Source organism: Moschus berezovskii, chromosome 14 (genome assembly GCF_049115385.1).
Source record: "Moschus berezovskii isolate FMDL1 chromosome 14, NW_MosBer_1.0, whole genome shotgun sequence".
NCBI classification, from domain to species: Eukaryota; Metazoa; Chordata; class Mammalia; order Artiodactyla; family Moschidae; genus Moschus; species Moschus berezovskii.
The window spans coordinates 63,929,579-63,940,828 of NC_142473.1; the positions used below are offsets into that span (position 1 = coordinate 63,929,579).

Below are 11,250 nucleotides of genomic sequence, written 5' to 3' on the forward strand. Positions count from 1 at the left end.
CATAGTCAATGAAGCAGAAATAGATGTTTTTCTGGAACTCTCTTTCTTTTTCCATGATCCATTGGATGTTGACAATTTGATCTCTGGTTCCTCTGCCTTTTCTAAAACCTGCTTGAACATCTGGAAGTTCATGGTTCACATATTGCTGAAGCCTGGCTTGGAGAATTTTGAGCATGACTTTACTAGCGTGTGAGATGAGTGCAATTGTGCGGTAGTTTGAGCATTCTTTGGCATTGCCTTTCTTTGGGATTGTTATAAAGACTGACCTTTTCCAGTCCTGTGGCCACTGCTGAGTTTTCCAAATTTGCTGGCCTATTGAGTGCAGCACTTTCACAGCATCATCTTTCAGGATTTGAAATAGCTCTACTGGAATTCCATCACCTCCACTAGCTTTGTTCGTAGTGATGCTTTCTAAGGCCCACTTGACTTCACATTCCAGGATGTCTGGCTCTAGGTGAGTGATCATGCCATTGTGATTATCTTGGTCGTGAAGATCATTTTTGTACAGTTCTTCTGTGTATTCTTGCCTACAATAGTATATTGCTTTCAGGTGAACAACATAGTGATCAATATGTTTATGATTATACTCCATATAATATGAAGTGAAAGTGAAAGTCGCTCCAATTTTTGTGACGCTATGGAACATACAGTCCAAGGAATTCTCCAAGCCAGAATACTGGAGTGGGTAACTTTCCCTTCGAACTTTCCAACCCAGGGATCGATACTAGATATCTCAGTATCTAGTTCAGTACCTGAAACTAGCAATTTTTCATTAAATGTTTATTGAATAGATAAAAATGATCATAAACTTAAATAGAATATAATGTAATACTTTGACATTATTTATTATTTGGGTCTTTTTCTTTTGAATAAAAACCTTCTGTAAATGAGAGTACTATTATTTCAGTCAATTGCCTATGCCTTCTTTAACACATAAAAACCTTTAAAATATATGGGTTGTAGTATTTATAAAACTGGCCTAATAGTAATTACTATTTAACAAATGTCCATAGTTGTTTATGGCCTGTGGACTACAGACTATCAGTGTATCAGATCTAAGGGCTCAGGAGCCATTTAGAATTGGAACCGCTGGATCATGGAGAAAGTGAGAGAGTTCCAGAAAAACATCTATTTCTGCTTCATTGACTATGCCAAAGCCTTTGACTGTGTGGATCACAATAAACTATGGAAAACTCAGCTAAAGCTGAAACTCTAATACTTTGGCCACCTCATGGGACGAGTTAACTCACTGGAAAATACTCTGATGCTGGGAGGCATTGGGGTTGGGAGGAGAAGGGGACGACAGAGAATGAGATGGCTGGATGGCATCACAGACTTGATGGACATGAGTTTGAGTGAACTCCGGGAGCTGGTGATGGACAGGGAGGCCTGGCGTGCTGTGATTCATGGGGTCGCGGAGAGTCGGACACAACTGAGCGACTGAACTGAACTGAACTGAATCAAATATTATCTGTAGACTGTGCCATTAGAATACAAAGATGCTCTTCTGAAATGGGAAATACTGTTTCAAGAAACAGCAACAGTAAAAAATACAATGCCTATGAAAAAATGCATTCCTGAATACAGAGAGCATATAGTGGCAAAGATTTTCTCACTTGATTATACCTAGGATGGACAGTGAGGCTAATTCAATGCAAGCATAGTCTTAGATGGCTTCCCTGGGGGCTCAGTGGTAAAGAATCTGCCTGCAATACAGGAGACACAGGTTCAATCCCTGAGTCGGAAAGATACCCTGGGAAAGGAAATAGCCATCTACTCTAGGATAACTGCCTAGAGAATCCCATGGACAGAGGAGTCTAGCAGGCTGTAGATTATGGGGTCACAAAGAGTCAGAAAAGACGTAGCGACTAAGCACATGCACACACACACAGTCTTAGGTAGGAGGTGACAGACTCCAACTAACAGACCCACTCTATTCTACAGCCTGTTTTTGTAAATAAAGTTTTTATTTATAGAGCACAGGCATGTTCATTTGTTTATGTATGCTATAATGGAATAAGTAAGAATCTAATTGTATGGCTTCTAATGCATAAATTTTTACTATCTGATCTTTAGCAGAAAAACTTTTCCTATTTCTGTTCAATGGAAAACCAGTTATATTTGTGTGTGTGTGCACACATGTATATATGTGTGTTTTTCTTTGTGTGTATGTAGGATTTAAAGAAAGAGTGTTATGCCCAGAAATAACTAAGACTTTTCAGGGAGAGTTTAACGTGTATGGCCCAAAGAATCTTTGAATATTATATGATGAGATTTGAGCTAATTAATGTGCAAATTTGAGTCTAACTGTTAACATAATCTAATAACTATACACATGATAATGCTTTGGGAAATCAGGATTACATACTTATAAATAAATAAAGAGAAAATCAATGATTCTTAGCCTCTCACAATAGATTCTACTTTATAGTGAGCTCTTTTAGAGAGCTTCACCATGATTTTTTATTATTACCACGAATAAAGGTTCAAGGTGCTACCACATATTTGATCAAATATTAATAAATGTGCTTGGAGAGAGTGAATGTCGACCAGCAAAAGAGAGGAAAAATGTCATCTGGACCTGGCAGAGGAACTTTGCAGGAAGCCAGCAGTGGAGATTGCTCTAGGAGGCAGATGAGAGAGATTATTTTTCACAACTGTATTTGAGTGAAATGAAAATGTCTAGTTTTGTCTCTCTATGGCAAAGGCTAGGGAATGATCCATCTTGTCAGCACCTGAATGCTATTCTACTGGCGGACTTTAATTACATAGGCTAGACAGCTTGTGAGGGGAAAAATGAAAATGTTGAGAATCTCTATTCTGGGGTAAATTTCCTAAGCAGTGTGTGAGAGGTGTACGCAGAAATCCTGTTGACAAAATATTTTGTGCAAGTGCCTCCCACACACAGCTTTAAAATGTTACCCCTATGTGTTTTCCATTCCTGCTGCTATTCAAGTAACAAATGTCTGCAGCATCTTAATCTGTTTCTTTCTCTCCCTTGCCCCATGACTCCTCCAAGAAACATTAGCAACTATTGCATTCATCCCCTTATGTCATTTCATGTAATTTTACAATGATTTTAGAATTATATAGAGTTCTTAAGTTTCCCTGAGAAGTTATCTGGAAGGTAAGTTAAATGAATCAGGAATGCTTCACATTATTATAATTTATCTTTTAAGGTATTAAAATTCACATTTTCATTGAAAAAGTTATACACTTTTCTGTTATATCTTTTGTGTATGTTCATTGTTTTCAGAGATCAGTGAGAAACACACACTGTTTGACACAAACACTTTGAGATTATGGAGTGACGAAAATCCTCCTGAAGGATCTGAACATTTTAATGATGTCATTGACTTCCTCAGTGACTCTAGCATCTTTCTGACTCCCACATTAAGTGAATTGTCATGTTGGTGTGTGTGTCTTTGCAGTTTCTGGAAGCTACTTGGAACATGTCCACTGAAGGAATCAATGAAAATGCCATAACAAAGAAATTCAGGTCATTCTTTCACTCACTGTTCACCCAATAAACTTTTATTGAACTCTTGCGGTGTACATATTAGAAGTATATGATACTGAGGAACATATGTTTGGACTGTGGGTTCAGAAAGAGTTAGAGTGGAATCCTGGCTCTGCCCTTACTGGCTGCATGACTTTGGTGACTATACTTAACCTCTCTGAACTTGGGTTTCTTAACATCTCATCTTCATGTACATGGATTAGAGTTACTGAAATGGATACAGCCTAAGTGGAGAAGGCAATGGCAACCCACTCCAGTACTCCTGCCTGGAAAATGCCCATGGATGGGGAGCCTGGTAGGCTACAGTCCATGGGGTCACAAAGAGTCGGACATGACTGAGCGACTTCACTTTCTTTCTTTCTGTAGTTCCTTTTGGAGAAGGAAATAGCAACCCACTCCAGTGTTCTTGCCTGGAGAATCCCAGGGACAGAGGGGCCTGGTGGGGCTGTGTTCTATAGGGTTGCAGAGAGTTGGACACAACTAAGTAACTAACACACAGACACATAGAGCCTAAGATATGGTAAAAGCTCAGTTTAGGCAAGTGACTTTCTTCTGTCCTTTGTGTGGGTGTGTGTGCAGAGTTGAAATGAATGTTGGGAGAGATGGAAAATGACATTGTGTGGAGTATAGTCTCGTGTTAAGACATATCTGGATTTGAATTCATACTCTAGTAATTCTGAGTCTAGTGAGGCCTCAAAATGACAAGTCCTAACTCAGTGGTGCAGAGGAAAATGTGGATTATTTGGTCTGTAATCAGTCAAGCTCCTGTGAACTTGGGTTCAGTGTTAAATGTCTAAGACAATTTAGCTTTATAGATCAGGCTATGCAATAATTTACATAGTTTTATTAGATCAGTGGTTATTAAACTGTAATATACATTGGGATCACCAGGAGGGCCTCAAAATTACAGATTGCTAAGCCTCATCTCCAAGCTGGAATCAAGACTGCCGGGAGAAATATCAATAACCTCAGATATGCAGATGACACCACCCTTATGGCAGAAAGTGAAGAGGAACTAAAAAGCCTCTTGATGAAAGTGAAAGAGGAGAGTGAAAAGGTTGGCTTGAAGCTCAACATTCAGAAAACAAAGATCATGGCATCTGGTCCCATCACTTCATGGGAAATAGATGGGGAAATAGTGGAAACAGTGTCAGACTTTATTTTTTGGGGCTCCAAAATCACTGAGGATGCTGATTGTAGCCATGAAATTAAAAGATGTTTACTCCTTGGAATAAAGTTATGACCAGCCTAGATAGTATATTAAAAAGCAGAGACATTATTTTGCCAACAAAGGTCCATCTAGTCAAGGCTATGGTTTTTCCAGTGGTCATGTAAGGTTGTGAGAGTTGGACTGTGAAGAAAGCTGATCGCTGAAGAATTGATGCTTTTGAACTGTGGTGCTGGAGAAGACTCTTGAGAGTCCCTTGGACTGCAAGGAGATCCACCCAGTCCATTCTAAAGGAGATCAATCCTGGGTGTTTTTTGGAGGGACTGATGCTAAAGCTGAAACTGCAATACTTTGGCCACCTCATGCGACGAGTTGACTCACTGGAAAAGACTCTGATGCTGGGAAAGATTGGGGGCGGAAGGAGAAGGGGACGACAGAGAGTGAGATGGCTGGATGGCATCACCGTCATTGGACATGAGTTTGAGTGAACTCTGGGAGTTGGTGATGGACAGGGAAGGGAGGTCTGGCGTGCTGTGATTCATGGGGTCACAAAGAGTCAGACACGACTGAGCGACTGAACTGAACTGAACTGAAACCTCGTCTCCAGCATTTCTGATTCAGAAGATCTGGGAATTTGCATTTTCACAAATCACCAGGTGATGCTGATGCTGCTGGTTGGGGGACCAAATTTGAGAATTTCTACTTCAGATAATATTTGGATTTTAAGGAAAATTTCTCCTTGTCTTTTATTTCTTCCTACTCTTTCAAGTCTCTGGGTAGAGACATATTAGAAACATATGGTATTATAATATTCAACATATTATAATAAAATTTTACCCATAATTTATGAAAATATATGTATATTTGAGTTAATTCTGAATGTAACATATATATGTGTCACGTTTTTCATGTGTAAATATATTTATATATAAATAAGTAGTAAATAATGGTTATATATAATATATTAACATTTATATATAACATATATATAGAACATTAACATTTCCGATAGTCAACTTATACAATGATAAAAACTTGAAGATATTTAAATAACTGGTTTATCAATATAAAACATTAAAATATAATTTTTAACTCATGACTTTAAATTAGTATAGTTTTTGTTATTTACCCTTCTATGTAATATCATGAACCCATGACATTTAAACGTTAACTCTCTCCAGTCAAGTTTAATTATTACTTTTGTTTTTATCCTTTCGGTTGGAATTTGTGTCTTGTTTAGTGCTATTCCAGATAACGTTGAAAGTACTCTTACAGTCTGACAACAAGATAGTCTGGATACATTTTGGTTTTCTCTGTCCAAAATGTAGATTTCACTAAACGTCTATAAACAATAGTGTTAGAGATCTAAAGTTTGTGTTCTCTGAAGTGTATATTAGACGAGGTAATAGAACTGGGAATATTTATTGAAAATCATGAATTCATATTGATAGATGTAATATATTTAAATTATTCTAACTTTTAAAAGCCTTTTCTTATCTTCTAATATTTTAAAAGCTTACTCAGTCTCACTTTTTCTCTGTTTTAATTACATCAGTTTCTGTCCTGTCACAAAACTTTCATCAAATTTTAATATGTTATGCTCTATTCTGTCATTGCAAATAACATGGTTAATTGAGAATATTACCATATTCCATAGAATCTAAGGTGCCACATTATCGTATCATAAAGAAACCATACTATGTGGATATCATATTCAAAAAATAAATCTACCTCCCACTATACACAAACATTAATTAAGGTGCATTGTAGATCTAAATGTGAAAAGTAAAACAGTAGGGCATTTAGAAGATAACCTTCCAATCCTGAGCAGTAAAATATTTCTTAAGTAGACTATAAAACCATTAGCCAGAAAAGAGCATTAGTAAATTAGACTCTGTTAAAATTAGGATTACAATTTAAGACAATGTAAAACCATGCCACAAAGTGGAAGGAATTATTTATATTACATGTAGCTGAAAAGTGTTAATGTGCAGAATATATAACCACTTCTCTAAATTAATGAGGAAAAAAAAGGGATACAGCTCAATTATAAAATATTTTAAGTGGACAAAAGACCTGGACAGTTACTTCACAAACAAAAACATATCCAAATAGCCAAGTTAGATTTGAAATATTTGACTCTTATTTGTAGTCAGAAAAATACCAAGTTAAACCCACTGTTAAATTTCACTTCATACCCACAAGAAAGATTAAAGTAAAATTGACTGAAATCCCAAATATTGGTGTGGATGTGGAGCTTCTAGAATTTTCATGCACCGATGATAGGAGCCTGATTTGTACAAACTCTTTGCAGAAGTGTTTGGTAATACTGTTAAAGTTGACATATGTATACACTATGACCCAGCAATTCTTCTCCTAGGCATATATTTAACAAAAATTTATACATATGTACACCAAAAGCCATGCACAAGAATGTTTATAGAAGTATTACTCTTAATTGCCTAGGTCTGGAAACAGTCCAGTATCCATCAACAGTAGATTAGATAAATAAATTGTGGTATATTTATACAATGGAATGCTAAACAGCAAGAAAATGAATGAACTATTGCTACATAAAAAAACCTGAATGAGCTGAACAAATAAGTATTTTCTTAAAGGCACCAGACACGAAAGAATACATTTTGTTTGTTGTTCAGTCGTTCAGTTGTGTCCAACTCTTTGTGACCCCACCCTGGGTGTATAATATACATATATATAAATTCAGAATCAGGAAAGACTAATCTGTTGGTTTTCAGGGGAGGGGGAAAGAGAGTGACAAGTAGGTGGCACAAGAGGGCACTCTGGGTTTCTTGTTCAATTGCTAAGTTGTGTCTAACTCTTTGCAACCCCATGGACTGCAGTGTGCCAGCCTTCCCTGTCCTTCACTATCTCCTGGAAGAGTTTGATCAAACTTATGTTCACTGAGTTGATGATGCCATCCAGCCATCTCATCCTCTGTCGCCCCCTTCTCCTTCTGTCTTTATTCTTTCCCAGGATCAAGATCTTTTCCAGTGAGTAAGCTGGGTTTCTGGAGATGTTCTATTTCTTGACTTGGTTCCAAGTTTGGCCTTACTTTGTAATAGGCCATTAAGATATATTCTTTATTTTGTGCACTTTTTGATTTATACCTCAATGAGAACATTTTTTTTGTTGTTGGAAAACCATATACACAAAGTTATGTGCGAACAGCATAGACAAAATATCTGACTTTAGATATCAAAGAAATCAGCTCAAGGAGGGAATTTGAAGTCAGGTTTTATACCATGATGCCTTCCAATACAAGTTCAGAAATCCCTTTCTTAGTAACTTAAAAAAGTAAGACTTTATGGTCATTAAAAAAATAATAATAATAACCTTAGGCTAACTCGGCTTTCACTGTCCTTACTCTGTATTTTGTCCTGTTGGCTGTAAGAGGCTGTTGCTTCTCCAGGGATTTAGTCTGAGCTTTAGGAATGAAGACGGAAAAGGTTTCTTGGCAGTCACATACTCATGCCTCACTGACCAGAGCTGGGTCACCTCTAGGTTTGAGGAAGTTGATAATGATAAAATAGAAACAAAGGAAGACAGGTTGAAATGGGTGTTCAGTAAGCCAACCTATGTGATTTATTGCGCACCTAAGAGATATGTCTTAACAACAAGACAACTCTGCCTGATATGTTTTGGGATGGTGTGCATGCATACTCTGGTGTGTCAGACTGTTTACAACCCCATGGACTGTAGCCTGCCACAGTCCTCTGTCCATAGAATTTTCCAGACCAGAATACTGGAGTGGGTTGTCATTTCCTGCTCTAGGCGAATCTTCCCACAACTCAGGGATGGAACCTGTGTCTCTTGTGTCTCCTGCATTGGCAAGTGGAGTTTTTACCAACAGCACCGCCTGGGAAGCCCTTTGGGAGGATGCTACAATGCAGTATATATGCTATGTGTGTGTGTGTGTGTGTATATATATATATATACTTTTTGACCACCATCTACTTCTTCTACCTTAAGGAAGGTCACAGGTTTTCAAAAACTTTCTCATCTCTTTATGTATAGTAAGGTTTAAGGTACAGTGACAGTACTTAAAGTTATGGTTATTCTCTAGGACATAAAGGGCCACAAAGGAATTCACTGCTATGGCAGCTATTAATGATTTAGAAACAGAAAGAGAAGTGTCTGGCATAGTAACAATGGGTTGAATTTTTTTTTTTTCTTTTCTGTTGTTCTTTAATAGTTTGGCAGAGATGAGATGATAGGAAAAATAATTTTAGGCATCAATTTTCTGAACCATTCAGTAGATAGGCATTCAAATTTAAAGTTTCTTTAAAAAAAAGCAAGGAAAGAGGAAAAAAAATATGTCAGTAACTTTAGAAACAACAAAACTATCCTGTTGGTCAGTTCACCTTCAGTAGAATAGAAAGAAGATTTTGTTAATTCTTGAATTCCTGAGAATTGATCACTCATTTATTCAACAGATGATTATTGTGTATCCCTATGTGCTGGTACTGTGCTACCTAATTAAATATTTATCTTCACAAAAGCCCTTGCCGATTGCAAACTATAACACTGAGTCCCGGATGGGTTCAAGAATTAGCCAATTGTTCAGTCAGTTCAGTTCAGTCGCTCAGTCGTGTCCGACTCTCCGCGACCCCATGAATCACAGCACGCCAGGCCTCCCTGTCCATCACCAACTCCCGGAGTACACTCAAACTCATGTCCACAGAGTCGGTGATGCCATCCAGCCATCTCATTCTCCGTCGTCCCCTTCTCCTCCCGCCCCCAACCTTTCCCAGCATCAGAGTCTTTTCCAGTGAGTCAACTCGTCTCATGAGGTGGCCAAAGTATTGGAGTTTCAGCTTTAGCATCAGTCCCTCCAATGAACATCCAGGATTGATCTCCTTTAGAATGGACTGGTTGGATCTCCTTGCAGTATAAGGGACTCTCAAGAGTCTTCTCCAAGTTAATAAATTCTAGAATTGGAACCAAGCCCTTCTTGACTGTCTTTCTACTCTATGAGCTGCTTAGAATGATCTCAATCCCTGTAATGACCTTGATGCTTGACAGCATCCACCCAACAGCCCAACTAAATAGCCAGTTCATACTAACAATATATGGATATAGTATAGTGGAGGCAGTTCTACATCATGTTACATCAGCCTCAGTTTTTATCAGTAGGTCCTAAGGTAGTTACTATTAGCTAATTCTGAAAGGGAGAGATGTTCACAAGGGAAGTTACACAGTTTCTCCCAGGGATGGATCACTGGATTGTAGAATTTAGGTGTGATTCTAGTTCAACGTTCTGACTGCATAAGCATGGGGGTCTGAATTTATCTCATGCAATCGGGTATTTTGAAACATCACTTTAGAAAAGATTAGAAAAAAATCCTTAAGTATTTCATTCTAAATGATATAGAAGGAAAGCAGCCATTTCCAGAGACAAGACACCTAAATAAAGTGCATCACTCATTTTTCTAGTCTTGGCCAGTCCTAAACAGGATCCTAATCAGAGTCTATATGAGCAACCTCTAAGAAGCATCGCTGTGCAGCGAGGTGGCACCCCCATTTAGCTTTGCATGTTAAATTCTTTTCCTTGGCATTGTTGCATTGTTTGAGGACTTTGACTTTTCTTAAATTAACAGTTGAGGCAAAAGTGTTCCAAGTGATACTAAGAATGAAATCTTAAACAAAATATAGTCCTATTCAGAACTTTAAAATAGAATCATTTTGTTCTAAAATGTTGGTAAATTCATGGTGGTGACTCAAAGCCAAATTAGGAAAAGAGCATGTTGATGTTGATGATCCTTGCACAGATGAACCTGAGGCAGGATACACATCATCCATGAGCATGTAGGAACACTGAGATTGGATTCGAGTTTTGCCTTGTAAACTGTAGAGAACAGTTTTACTCTTCCACTGCCCTCGAGAAACTGATAAACACTCAAGGTCTACACTTAGCGTATTGAGTGGGGTGGGCTTTTTTTTCCTTCTCTCTCTCTTTTTTTCAATTTGAAGCAAAATATCTGGCTTGCCTTTCAGTCATGGATATATATCCATATGAATGTGAAGGAAGCAAAGATATAGATCTTTCATATGGCTCTTTCCAGTGTAAACCACCTTTAAAATAGATATAATTCCTTGGCTGAGGAAAACCAAATTTGTATACTTTATAAATTTTTTCTTTTGTCAGGAAGACATTGCAGAGGATGGAAAATCCCTTCTAATGGCTCTGAAACTTGTCACAGGTAGGTGGCATTTGATGACTCACAAAAGAGGAACTGTGGTGCAAATTAATTATTTTTTTGGCTATAAAATAATGCTGGTTTACTTTACACTAATAATAGGAAAGTTAATAAATGTCATTCAAGTCATTAAAACTGAAGTTTCTGATGCTATTAGAAACTGTAATCCAAGAATATTTTGAGGAAACTAACATGTATGGTAAACTACCAAAATTGCTAATATTCTTACCATTAATTTAGTTTGCCATTTAATCTACTATTAATTGTTATTCCTTAGCAAATCATCTTCATCAAGCAATGGATAACTTGCTTCTCTATTTTGGCCAAACAGGATAATCTAAACA

At 37.5% G+C, this 11,250-nt stretch overlaps 1 long non-coding RNA gene across 1 annotated transcript in view; it reads left to right on the forward strand.

Moving 5' to 3' along the window:
- The window catches only part of LOC129554714 (uncharacterized), a 229,343-nt gene extending 218,393 nt beyond the window's left edge, over positions 1-10,950 (forward strand). The window contains exon 4 of the long non-coding RNA XR_008685641.2: positions 10,855-10,950. This is a non-coding gene — a long non-coding RNA (uncharacterized LOC129554714). The remainder of the gene's footprint in view (positions 1-10,854) is intronic.
- Positions 10,951-11,250: the final 300 nt, after the last annotated feature.